Source organism: Carlito syrichta, unplaced genomic scaffold, assembly GCF_000164805.1.
Source record: "Carlito syrichta isolate Samal-C Ts95f unplaced genomic scaffold, Tarsius_syrichta-2.0.1 Scaffold314525, whole genome shotgun sequence".
Lineage (NCBI taxonomy): Eukaryota > Metazoa > Chordata > Mammalia > Primates > Tarsiidae > Carlito > Carlito syrichta.
In genome coordinates, this window is record NW_007258621.1 from 178,424 (window position 1) to 191,704 (window position 13,281).

Consider the following 13,281-nt stretch of genomic DNA (forward strand, 5'->3'; position numbering starts at 1 on the left):
TAAAATAAAGAACACAAACACACACACACACACACACACACACACACACACACACACAAAACAAAACTGATATCAAGGTGTGACCACAACAGGAACCATTCTAAATGAACTAAAACCATCAGCCTTGCACAGTTTCACCCTGCCAAGAAAGTGTTTTACTCCTTCTTGCCAACATTTACAGAAGAGAATAAAAGAGGAAGCATTGATGAGAAAAAGAATGGGACAACAAGAAAAAGAAAAGCAGGTCAAACTGGAAATAGAAGATTGCCTAGTACAGTGCCTGATGCACAGTAGTCCCTCAATCAGTAAATGAATGGATGCATGAATGAATGTATGAGTGAATGAATAAATACTCAATTTTCTACTCTGCCCATAGTTCAAACTTTAAATCAAGACAGAAGATTTCCAGAGAGGAAGTAATCATCTCAATTCATTCATGTTTGTGTGTGCGTGTGTGCGTGTGTGTGTGTATGTGTGTGTGTGTGTGTGTGTGTGTGTGTGTGTGTGTGTGTGTGTGTGTTGAAGTCTCATTCTGTCACCCAGGCTGGAGTGTAGTGGCACGTTCATGGTCACCACAGCCTCGACCTGCTGGACTCCGGCAATCCTTCCACCTCAGCCTTCCAAGTAACTAGAACTGCAGGTATGCACCACCACACCCAGCTAATTTTTTGATTTATGGTAGGGATAAGGTCTCACCAAGTTGCCCAGGCTGGTCTTGAAACCCTGGGCTCAGGCAATCCTTTCACCTTGGCCTCTGAAAGTGCTGGAATTATAGGCGTGAGACACCGTGTCTGGCCTCATTCTTTTTTTAAAAGTCAGTCACTTCCTTAGAAAAAAATATGAAAAGTCCATGTGCTATAACTTGAATGTGTCCCCCAGATTTCATGTCTTGCAAACTTAATTCCCAAACTCATATGTTGATTAGAAGTGGGGGCTTTTGGAGATAACTGGGATCAAAATTCTCAGGGTGGCACCCCCATGATGGGCATGGCAACTTTATAAGAAAAAAAAGAGAGACCTGAGCTGACAGGTACACTCTCTTCCTCTCCCCATGTGATACCCTTTGCCATGTTATGATGTAGCAAGAAGGTTCTAACTAGATGCAACTCCCCCTTGACTTTGGACTCACCAGCCTCCAGAACCATTAGAAATAAATGTCTTTTTTTAAATAAATAACCCAGTCTGTGGTATTCTGTAATAGGAGTAAAAAAATGGACTAAGACACCATGTTCCCCAAGTTAGAAAAATTATAAATATCTCAAAGTCTGGTGAAGGTTCTGCCATTTACTACCTATGTGACCTGGAGTGAGTCATTTTGATTTTTCAAGCTTAATTTTTCTCATAAGTGGTCCCTAAGAATCTGCACAGAGCAGACATCATATAATACTATGAATGGTTTATGAGCACAAGTGTAGGCTCAGATTTATACATGATAACCAGTGCCCAGTTTGTTAGTTTTGTTTAACCCAACCCTCTTGTATTGTCATATAGCACATTATTGTATCCTGGTGACTCCTTCTGCATTGTACTCAAGAGTTTGTGCAACACCAGGATACCATGGCCACAATTCACTTAACTTTACTAAAAGTGCTCTCTGTACTATCAACTCAGTAAGTATTGCTAATCTTGTATTAGCCACATTTTCCCCCAATAATGTTGCATAAAAAGCAACCACAAAAACCCCAGGGCACAGAGCAATAAACACATGAGATTCAGCTCATCTGGGCTGAACTCACCTGAGCTCACTGCCTGGCTCACGTGTCTATGGTTAGCTGCAGGTTACCCAGGCAATTCTGCTGATCTTGGTTGGACTCATGTGCCTGGGCTTTGGGTAGCTGTTGGTTGACCTATGGTGGCCTCAGCTGGGGTGACCAGGAAAACTTGACTCCAAGGCACAGGCCTCTCTGGAAATTTCCCCATGGCAGTTGCAGAGGAAGTAGAATGAAAGTAGCCATGTGTAAGCACTCTTTTCAGGCTTCTGCTTACATCACCTCTGCTAATATCCCATTGGCCAAAGCAAGCCACAAAGCCAACACAAGTTCAAAGGATGGAAAAATTGGCTTCACCTCTTTTATGAGAGGAACTGCAAGGGCTGGGGAGACAGGAGAGGTGTGATAGGTTGAACTGTGTCCCTCCCAAAGTTCATATGCTGAAGTCCTAACCCTCAGAATCTCAGAATGTAAAATCACTTGGAGACAAGGTTTTTACAAAGGTAGAATAAGTTGAATACGGGGTTACTAGAGGGAGCCCTTAGTCTAATAGGACTGGTGTTCTTATAAGAAAGGGAAATTTAGACACAAGCATACAGAAGGAAGATGATATAAAAACACAGGGAGAAGACAGCCATCTAAGAGCCAAGAAGAGAGGTCTGGAACAGATTCTTCTCTTGGGGCCCTAAAAAGGGACCAACCCTGCTGATAGCTTGCTGTCATACTTCTGGCCTCCAGAACAGTGAGAATATAAAATTCTATTGTTTAAGTCATCACTCTAACACACGAATACAATGGGTAAAGAATTAAGGCAATTAAAAAAAGAATTAAGGTAATACACAGCCAGTCCTCAATATTCTATTTTACAGGTGAGGAAATTGAGGCACAGAGAATCCAAGTTGATATACAGTAAGTCCTATACATATAAACCTTCAAGTTACCAACATTAATGATGCACACATGCGTTTTTGTGTATGTCATTTCTCTCCCCCAGGTGTCGGTATAGCCTGTCAAATACATACAGTACCATATATAGTCAGTTGTGTTAGTTGGGTGTTGAAGGTAACTCTGTTGGACTTTTAAAAAATGGACTTATGAATGTGCTTTCGGAACCAAACTTGTCCATATGTTAGGGACTTCCTGTACTGCTCAAGGGGTCAACAGCTGAGAATCATTAGAATTGTGAGTAGAACCCAGGACTCTCTATTCTCATATCTGCTACTAAGTCATTTCAATGTGCAGTCTGTTGTCTTTTCCTAGGTGGCTTCCAGCAGGGAGGCACTGGCATGTGCACAACACTGTTCATGCCTAACTAAGCAATTCTGTGCATGTTGCTTCAAAGCTCCTGTTTTACAGTCCTTAATGATCTAGTAATTGTGTTTATGGCTTTCCAATGAAGTGTGCAGGGCTCTGATAGCTGTCACTGGTTTCTTGAGGGCTTTTATTTGATCTGAGACTCCGCAGAGCTCCTGATGAAATAAAAAGGTATGTGAGGCAAAGAGGAGAAAATTCGGGCCAAATCCTACTTTTCAAAATGACTTTCTCAGCTAACACCCTCCACACATTAGCACTGAACATACTCAATTATTGGGGATGACTCTGAAGCCACGATAATGGTGTCTTGGATAGAATAAAATAAATGGAAAAGAATTAAGTCATTAGTTCACATATTAGTCAAAGTTCTCCAGAAAAACAGAACCGAGAGTATATATACTTTTATATTTCTATATATGTATATAATGTATGTATCATGTCTATATATATGTATAGCTGTTCTGCAAATCATTTTATAAATTTCACCCTTCCTTCTCCTCTGTAACTTAAGTCTATCCAGGCTTTAGCTTGACACACGACACCAACCCTGGCCCTCATGCATATTCTTGTCCTTAAAATGTCTAGCATTCAACATGGCTGACTTATATTTCTCTTTATTTATATATCTAGCTATATAAACTATATATATAAAGGTATATATTCATATATGGATAAAAGGTATATATCATTATATAATATAGATATAGACATAGATATAGACCTAGATACAGATATAGATAGAAAGAGATTTATTATAAAATATTGGCCTACACAATTATGGAGACTGAGAAGTCCCATGGCCTGTAGCCTGCAAACTGGAGACCCAGGAAAGTTGATGGTGTTGTTAGAAGGCCTAAGGGACAGAGAACCAATGGCGTAGATTCCAGTCCAATCTGAAGACTAAGAACTGGGAGCACCAAGGTCAGAAGGAAATCGATGTCCCAACTCAAGTGGTCATGCAGAGTTCTGTTTTCATATTCTCCCCAGCTCTTTTTGTAAGACAGGGTCTCATTATGTCACCCAGTCTGGTCTCAAACTCCCAGACTCAAGATATCCTCCTGTCTCAGCCTCCTGAGTGGCTGGAAATACAGGCACATGCCATCACACTCAGCTAGCCAGAGTGAATTCAACGTTCCTCTGATTTTTTGTTCTATTCAATCCTCATGGACGATATGATGCCTACCCACTTTGAGGAGGGCTGTTTGCTTTTCTCAGTACACCAATTCAAATGCTAATTTCTTCTAGAAACACCCTCACAGGCACACCCAGACATAATGTTTAACCAGCTATATGGGCATCTTGTGGCCCAGTCAAGTTGATACGTAAAATTAGCCATCACAATCCATTACGCAGATATTTATTGAGCAACTATTTTGTGCCAAACACTGTGCTAGGCCCTGGAATACAGACATAAGTGGGGCATGATAAATGGACTCAAGAAGCTCACTGTCTTGTATTCATTCAGTATCTCGTTGTGAGCATCTACTGAGTGTTCATTGCTGTGTGAGTCACTGAGATAGAAAGATAGACATGGCCCCTGCTCTCCTGGAGTTCACACATGAGCTGCTGAGACAGGTATTAGATAACTTATGGCACAATCAAGCAATGACAATTCTGACGAGGGCGGCAAAGCAGCAGAAGTTGTTAAGGATTTTATAACAGGAAGACATGACCTATTAATTTGGGTGATAAGGAAGGTGGTCAGGAAAGATCAACCTTAGGAAATTAGATCAAAACTGAGTGAGATATGAAGGATCAGTAGGGATCAGCCAGGCAAAGATGGTGGAAATTTACTTGCGAGAAAGAGAAAAGCCGCCCTGGTACCTTCAGCTTGGCCTTGGTGTTGCTATGAGCTGATCTGCCAACATTTACAGCTAGGGCTTGGTGTTCTGCTGTTGAACATAAACAATTTCATAAAACATCAGCATCAAACAAAGTCACTCTGAGACCACGATGGAGCAAGACAAAAACAAACACATCTGCACACAGACAAAAATGAACGTTGTCCAAACCACAAAAATTATCAAATGCCACATCTCCTGTTGAATATGTGTGGCCGCTGGTTCTTTAACAATTACAGATGGAAGCTCCCTGGGATTTTGTCTCCCTTTAGATAAGATTTATCAAGACGCCCAGTCATATAATCCCTCCCAATTCTTGCCAGTAGCCAATCCAGAGAAAAGCCCCAATTCTTTCAATCTTCCCCCAGATCCCCCAACCCAAGTCCAAATCCTGTCATAAATCCTTTCTAAACCCCACCCTTGTACTAAGATGCGCCACATTTCCCATGGTGCCTGTTCTCTCTCCCTCTGATGAGTAATAATCCCAACTTGTTCAGCTGCCAGTGTGCTCCTGGTGGTCTTTAACTATAGGGCCCTGGCACTTGTAAAGCTTTTAAGAGATCTAAGGAATCAAATCAGCCTCCAAAAGCACTTCTAAATATAAAGAGGCAAGGCATATTATTATTTGAATGTGTAATTAATGTTTATCATAGCTAATGTATTAGTTTTATGGTAGATTTAAGATGGAATTGTGTTTTTATGTGCCGTACATATTGCTTTCATGGTACATTGAGAAACTTTTATAATTAGTGTTTCCCATATATCTTTATTTGTGTTTGAAGAATAGTTTATTATCTTAAATCATCACAAGACTTAGAGGTCTCATATCTCGGTTTGGGCACCCCTTCAGTTGTTCCTTCTCTTTAGAGCTTCAGAATCATTACTGATTGATTTGGGGGCCTTCTTAGGGACCTTAGGCCTTTGGGATCTTGATATTACTTGACCAAGATAGAACTCATTATCCTATCCTAAAAATCTGGCCTATGGCAATTTAGAAAAACTTATCAAAAATTTAAGTGTGTCTAGCCTTTGACCCAGCAATGCTACTGTAAAATTTTTATTCTATAAATTCACTGGCACAAAAATCCAAAAATATGCAAAGTCATTCCTTACTTTGTTGGTAATAATAGAAAGAAAGAAAAACGGAAACAATCCAAATTTTCATCAATAATCAGATGGCTAAATGAGTCTTAATACATCCACAGAATGGAATACTATACAGCCATTAATAATAATGTTGTAAATGTATATGAATTAGTTTAGAAAGATACATGCAATATATTGTGGGGGGTAGGAAAGATGCACAATGATGATAATCCAAGATTAATACACATACATACATTTTTGTAAAAACATATTTTTATGTCTCAGATAAAAGTGGATTACCTCTAAGGATCTTAATTCTAAGAATTGGAGAATTTTACTCCATATCTCATGTGCAAAAGACATGTTGTACTGTTTTCGTTTTGTAATTACATTTTTTATTTGTCTCATTTGCCTTATTCCTTTCCCAGGTTCACCAACCACCTGGTGCCCCATCTAAAATCTTATCTTCATTTTAACTTCCTTTCTTTCTTTTGTCCCTAAATCCAGGCACTTGCTGAGCCAAGCCTTTTCACCTCTGAGACATTTCTCAAACCTTCACCATGATCTTTCCTCTGGCCAAGGTCAGTGTCACCTGGTAGGTCTCCCTGCTCCCCTTCCTCCTTGTCCCAGTCTCTTCACTGTCTTGGGGAGCTCTTTCTAATATACATTATCATAATCTCCTCATCCTTCTGTTCAAAAACCTTTGTCTCTCCTAAACCCACAGAATACACCTCAAACTTTTACCTTGAATTTTTGTCTTTGTCCGCTCATGCCACTATAACAAAATATCTGAGACTGGGCAATTTATCAAGAACAGAGATGTGTTTTCTCACAGTTCTGGAGGCTGGGATGTCCAAGATCGAGACACTAGTCGATTCAGTGTCTGGTCAGGGCTGGCGCTCTCTTCTCCCAAGGTGGCCTCACATTGTGGAAGAGGCAAATGCTGTGTCCTCACATGCAGAAGAGACAGAAGGAAAGGTCAGCTCTCTGATGCCTCTTTGATAAGGGCATTAATCCCATTCACAAGTGTGGACCCCACATGCCCTAATCACCTCCCAGAGACTACTCCTTCTAACACCATCACCTTACTATTTTAGGCTGAAGCCAGGTCCCCAAGGCAACTGTACCCCACCTCCATCCCAGAAATGGTGGTTTTAGTGGACCGCCTGAATTTGAATCTGAATTTTCATGCCTTTAAATCTACAACAACACCTCTTCTCTCCCTCTCGACACCCCTTCTTTTAATTCCCAGTTTTTAAAACACAAGATGCCTGACAATGTACAACACTATAAATGTTTCTCCTCACTGTACTGACAGGTAGCCTACCATGATAGAAAACTACAGGCTGGGCTCGGTGGCTCAGCCTGTAATCCCAGCACTTTGGGAGTCTGAGGCGAGTGGATTTCCTGAGCCTTGGGTTCGAGACCTGCCCGGGCAATTTGGCGGGACCTCGTCTCTACGATAAATCAAAAATTAGCCAGGCGTGGTAGCGCACGCCTGTAGTTCCAGCTACTTGGAAGGCTGAGGTGGAAGGATCACCGGAGCCCAGCAGGTCAAGGCTGCGGTGGCTGGGAGTGGCCACTGCACTCCAGTCGGCAACAGAGTAAGACTCCAACTCAAAAAAAAAGAAAAAGAAAACTATATAGATGTTGAACCAGATCCTCTGCCATAAAATCTTAACTGCCATTTACTAGCTCTGTGACATTTTGTAAGTTACTTTACTACCTTGTACCTCAGTTCCCTCATCTGTAAAATGGGGACAATAATAAGGCCAACCTCATAAGCCAACATTTGTAAGACACATAAGTACTAGATACAGTAAACACTTGAAAACATTAATTATCATTATGATTACGAGACTCTAAAGCAATATTATTTTCTTTTGATATTAAGGTAAGGTTTTTGCTCTAAAACTAAATGTCCTTCTCCCAAAGCTGCTGGACCTTTTGGATACCTACAGCTGCTTTTTATAGCTTTTGGCCTTAGTCCCTAAACATAATGGTTAAGAGTTTAAGCTCTGAAGCCAGATTTTCTGGATTGATAACCTCATAACCTCTCCATTCTCCCATAGCTGAAAGAGGAAAAACAGCCATTATCACTGGGGACAGAAAGTCGACACCGAGATGGGTCTTGGGCAAGATAACTGAATCTCTAAGCCCCCAGCATCTTCAACTATAAAACAAGTCAATAATAATTTCTGAATGATGTGGTTGGCTTTGAAGATTAAATGTGATAACCCCTGGAAAGTGCTTAACGTGGTGCCAGAACATGGGCTAGATAATGTCATTGTGGGGCTGTTCTATGCACTGTGGGGTGTTTGAGCAGCATCCTGGCCTCCACCCATTAGACATCAATAGCAACCCTCTTACCCAGTTGTGACAATCGAAAATATCTCCAGACTTCCCAGATGGCCCCCGGAGGAAATTAAATAGCTTTCTGTTGAGAACCACTGGTCTACCTTCATAAAACTCAGAAAGTCATTGACCCACATCGCTCTATTCTCTTGGCTTCTTTCTATTCATTAAATTCCTCTGCAAGTAACTTTCACTATAAATTTCACTTTTCTACTCCCCCCATGACATAAGTCTCTCTAAGCCACAATGGCTGATTTATGTTTTTCTTTATGCAGATTCTTGAGAAACAAAGACTCTGACTGGCTAAACGAGGATCAAGAGTCAGCCTCTAGTCCAATCAGCTGTGACCAGCGGAGAATTGAAACCTGGAATGAACATAAGATCCTTGCACCCCACCCTTTCAGCCGTGGTCCTGGGGTGCTTCCAAGGGAGGGGTATGGCCATATCATTCATCCCCAAATTTGTTTCAATCATATGTAACTTCTTTCTTTTCCTCAAATACATCTCACTGCCAAGAAGCCTTCCACCATCTGCTTCTATCAATTTTTTGCTTCTGGTCAGTCACAGGCTTTTTTTCTTTTTTAGTTTTTGTAGAGATGGGGTCTTGCTGTGTTACCCAGACTGATCTTGAACTCCTGGCCTCAAGTAATCCCCCTGCCTCAGCATCCCAAAGTGCTAGGATTATAGGCATGAGACACTGTACCCAGCCCTGTGACAGGCTTTTTTTTTTTTTTGAGTTGGAGTCTCACTCTGTTGCCCAGACTGGAGTGCAGTGGCCGCTCCCGGCCACTGCAGCCTCGACCTGCTGGGCTCCGGCGATCCTTCCACCTCAGCCTTCCAAGTAGCCAGAATTACTGGCATGCGCTACCACACCCAGCTGATTTTTTGATTTACTGCAGAGATGAGGTCTCGCTGCCCAGGCGGGTCTCGAACCCGCGGGCTCAGGCAATCCACTCACCTCAGCCTCCCAAAGGTGCAGGATTACAGGCTGAGCCACTGAGCCCGGCTGTGACAGGCTTTTTAATACTGCCTTTGAAGAATAAATCGGCTCCAAATATGGATTCAGGTAATGTCAAGATACATATTTTGCTTCTTAAGAGACCTTTCTTAACTCCCTTTGAATTCTTAAGAATGATGCAAATAATCAATAAGGAAAAATTAGTGAAATATCCCTGTAGGAATTAAAGAAAATCAGACTGTATCACCCCCAAATATGTCATTTTGGCATAAGGAGTGTTTGGAGCTAAAAGGAATTAAGACAGAGCAAATACAGAAAGAGCTCTTTGCTCTCTCCATATCTGCCTTAAGAGAGGACAAACATTTCCCTTTGTCAAGATTTTCCCTCTCCCTTTCCTGACACCAGAAAGAGGAAAAACAACTATTATTCCTGGAGACAAAAATTCAACACAGAGATGGATCTACACAAATAAACCTTACCAAAATAACACTTATCTTCCATTAATTTATCTCATTTACTCTCCCACAATTTACTACACATAGAAGCCCAAACTCCTTTTCCTTTGTTTTGTTACTGCTCTATACATTTATCAACCTTTGTTAAAATGGTATATAATACCTCAGTTTTAACCCCTTCTTTGGATCTTCATTTCTTTGCTATGAAGTCCTCCAAGTATGTAAAATAAAAATATTAACATCAAATAAAATTTGTATGTCTTTTCGCTTGCTAATCTGTCTTTTGTCAGTCTAGTTCATGGGCCCCAGTTGCAGAACCTAAGAGAGAAAAGTTTTTTCCTCCCCAGTAGTTTATGTTGGATCAAAGACCCTTCAGAAGACAACAAAAATATGTTTTAAGTTGCATGCATTTTCAGGGAACTTCATGGCCCAAAGCCATTTCATAGATCCTATAAGATTTTACATATATGTAGAAACATAATATATATGAATCAATTAAACATATATTGTATCCAGTGTGTTGGCAACTTTATTTAAACTTGATTAGGAAAAAGAGAAAACTTCAACCCCATCTCTTAAAAGTAATCATACTAGAATTTGACCCCAATGCCTCAGGAAAAGGAAGGTCACAATCAAAACGCAAAAAGAAACAAGATAGTTAATTCTTGCCTTTTGAACTTATAAAGACCCAGAACAATTTAAGATAATTTTGGCCACAAAAAAAGTTTGCCTTTAAGCACTAACATTAGAACCTATCCCTTTAACCTCCCATTCAAGATGTAACCCCGCACACTTTTCTTATCAATTGGTTTTCAAACTGCAGGCCTCCACCCTGTACGGCCATGAAATCAATTTAATGGGTCATGACCAGCACTTTTTTAATGAAACATAACAGAATAGAAAATATCAAAGTGTATGAAGTATTTTTTAATGAAACTTTTGATTCTTTATAACTGTGTGTGCATATATACTTTTTTGGATTAAACATATATTTCTTACTCTGGTCAAAAACATTTGAAAGTCATTGTTCTATATTCTGCTCTGTTCAATACAGGAGCCATTAGCCACATGTAGATATTAAGCACTTGAAATGTTCTTGATCAGAATTGACATGTGCTGTAAGTATAAAATACACACTGGGTTTCAAAGTTAAATATGAAAAAAATATAGGCTAGCTCATTAATAATTTTTCATATTGAATACATGATAAAATGATAACATTTCATTTTTAATACACTGAGTTAAAGAAAACATTATTAAAATTAATTTCACATGCTTTTTTTTTTTCTTGAGTTGGAGTCTTACTCTGTCGCCCAGGCTGGAGTGCAGTGGCATGCTCATGGTCACCCCAGTGTCGACCTGCTGGGCTCCAGTGATCCTTCCACCTCAGTCTTCCAAGAGGCCAGAACTACAGGTGGGCACTACCACACCTGGCTAATTTTTTATTTATTGTAGAGATGAGGTCACGCCAAGTCGCCTATTGGTCTCGAACCCACGGGCTCGAACCCGTGGGCTCAGGCAATCCACTCGCCTCAGACTCCCAAAGTGCTGGGATTACAGACTGAGCCACTGAGCCCAGCCCACATGCTTTTTAAAACTTGTTTATAATGTGTCTACTAGAGGATTTAAAATTACATATGTGACTGTCATATGCCTATTGGATAGTTGGGCTCTCTATGTTTTGGCAATGTATTGTGTGTATATACATGTGTGCATAAACGTTATATTTATAATCTGGTTTCTAATGTAGCATCTTTATATAGCATCTCTCACCATATTATTACCAAACACTTAGAACGACTTGTTCAATGTCAAAATGTCTGCCAAGGTTTTTTTTTTTTTTTTTTTAGTGACAGGGTCTCAGGCTAGAATGCAGTAGCATGATAATAACTCACAGCAGCCTCATCCTCCTGGGCTCAAGTCATCCTCCTGCCTCAGCTATCTGAGTTGCTGAGACTCTAGGCATGCACCACCATGCCTAGCCAATTTTTTTTTAAAATTTTTTGTAGAAATAGGGTCTCACTATGTTGCTCAGCCTGGTCTTAAACTCTTGGGCACTAGCAACCTTCACCTTGACCTTCCAAAGTGCTGGGATTACAGGCATGAGCCACCACATCTGGTCCTTTGCCAGCTTTGTAATGTTGATTAAAATGGCTGACTCTATCATCTGAAGCCTCTACTTCCAATGCAGGTAGTGTCCTTTGACTCAGTCTGCATGCACCTGTCTGCCTGGCCAATTTAGTCTGTTTTTGTGAGGCCTTGGCAGAGATGACAAATCCCTTGGAATGTTCTTATATTTTCTCTTTACCTTATTAATTTAGAAAGGATTATGGCCACCCTGTCAATGGTTATGCACACCAAATGACCAGACATCCTGAATCACACAGGAAATGTCTGCATATGTACTTCCTGTGTTTCCCTATAAATCTCTTCATGCATCAACTTTACCATTCAATCTCATTCTCCATATTCTCCTTTCCTCTTCTAGCTCCAGAAAAGTAATATTGCCTATCAATCATAATCTTGACATCTCTACAGTCCACGTTCAAGTCATGCTACAATTCCCCACCCCCCCCCATATGTGCACACACATAAACACCTGCCACTTCTGATTAGTTTTAGCCTCTCTGGAACCACTCACATTTTCCCCGGATTTGCCTCCTTTTTATATCCAACACCTCTTATTATACTGATTTTAGGAATTCTTCCTTTCCTTCTAGTAAATAAAATCATTATTTTATTTAATCTAATACAATAGCTGCCTTTTGTAGAGTGCTTATATTCCAGGCATTATGCTGAGCACTTTCCCTGATAAAAACATCACAACAATTTTGTGATATGGATATTTGCCCCATTTCAGAAATAACAAAATTTTGTCTTATGGGATGGCCTAAATTGTAAAGTCCATGATGTCTTGTGCACCATATAACAAGATACACAAAAAGTGCCTGGCACATATGTATAACTGCTCAAGAAACATTTGTTGAATAAATAAATGAATGAATGGATGATGGCATACATCATTTTCTGCATTTATTTATGGTCATGTCTATGTGCCACCAACTTTATTAAGTTAAGCTATGAGTTCCTCGAGGGCAGAATTTATCTTTGCATTTCCTGTGCTTAGCACAATGCCTGCCACAGGGTAGACAGTCAAATGTATGTTTAATATATCAACAAAAGAATAGATAATTAAATGAATGTCACTTTCCCACAACCTCAGATATAACATTCTCTTTCTAAGAATCATTCAATGGCTCCCTATTACCCTTGGGCTAAAGCCCAAACTATTCTGCATGGCCTACAAAGACCAATTTAGCACTTGAGCCTTATCTCTTGCCACTCGGAGCTCCAGCTACATTGAACTTCTTTCAGATCCTCAAGTTCAGGGTTCAGGTTAGGATCAGAGGGTTTTTTACCTAGGGCCTTTTACCTGGCCAAGTCTCACTGCTTCCAACCCTATGATTATCATCTTCATCGGGCTAAGTTCTTTTCATCTTCTAGTGAAGCCTTTTCTAATCATTTTTAGGTTAACATCCCTTGGATAGCTCTCATTGTACCCT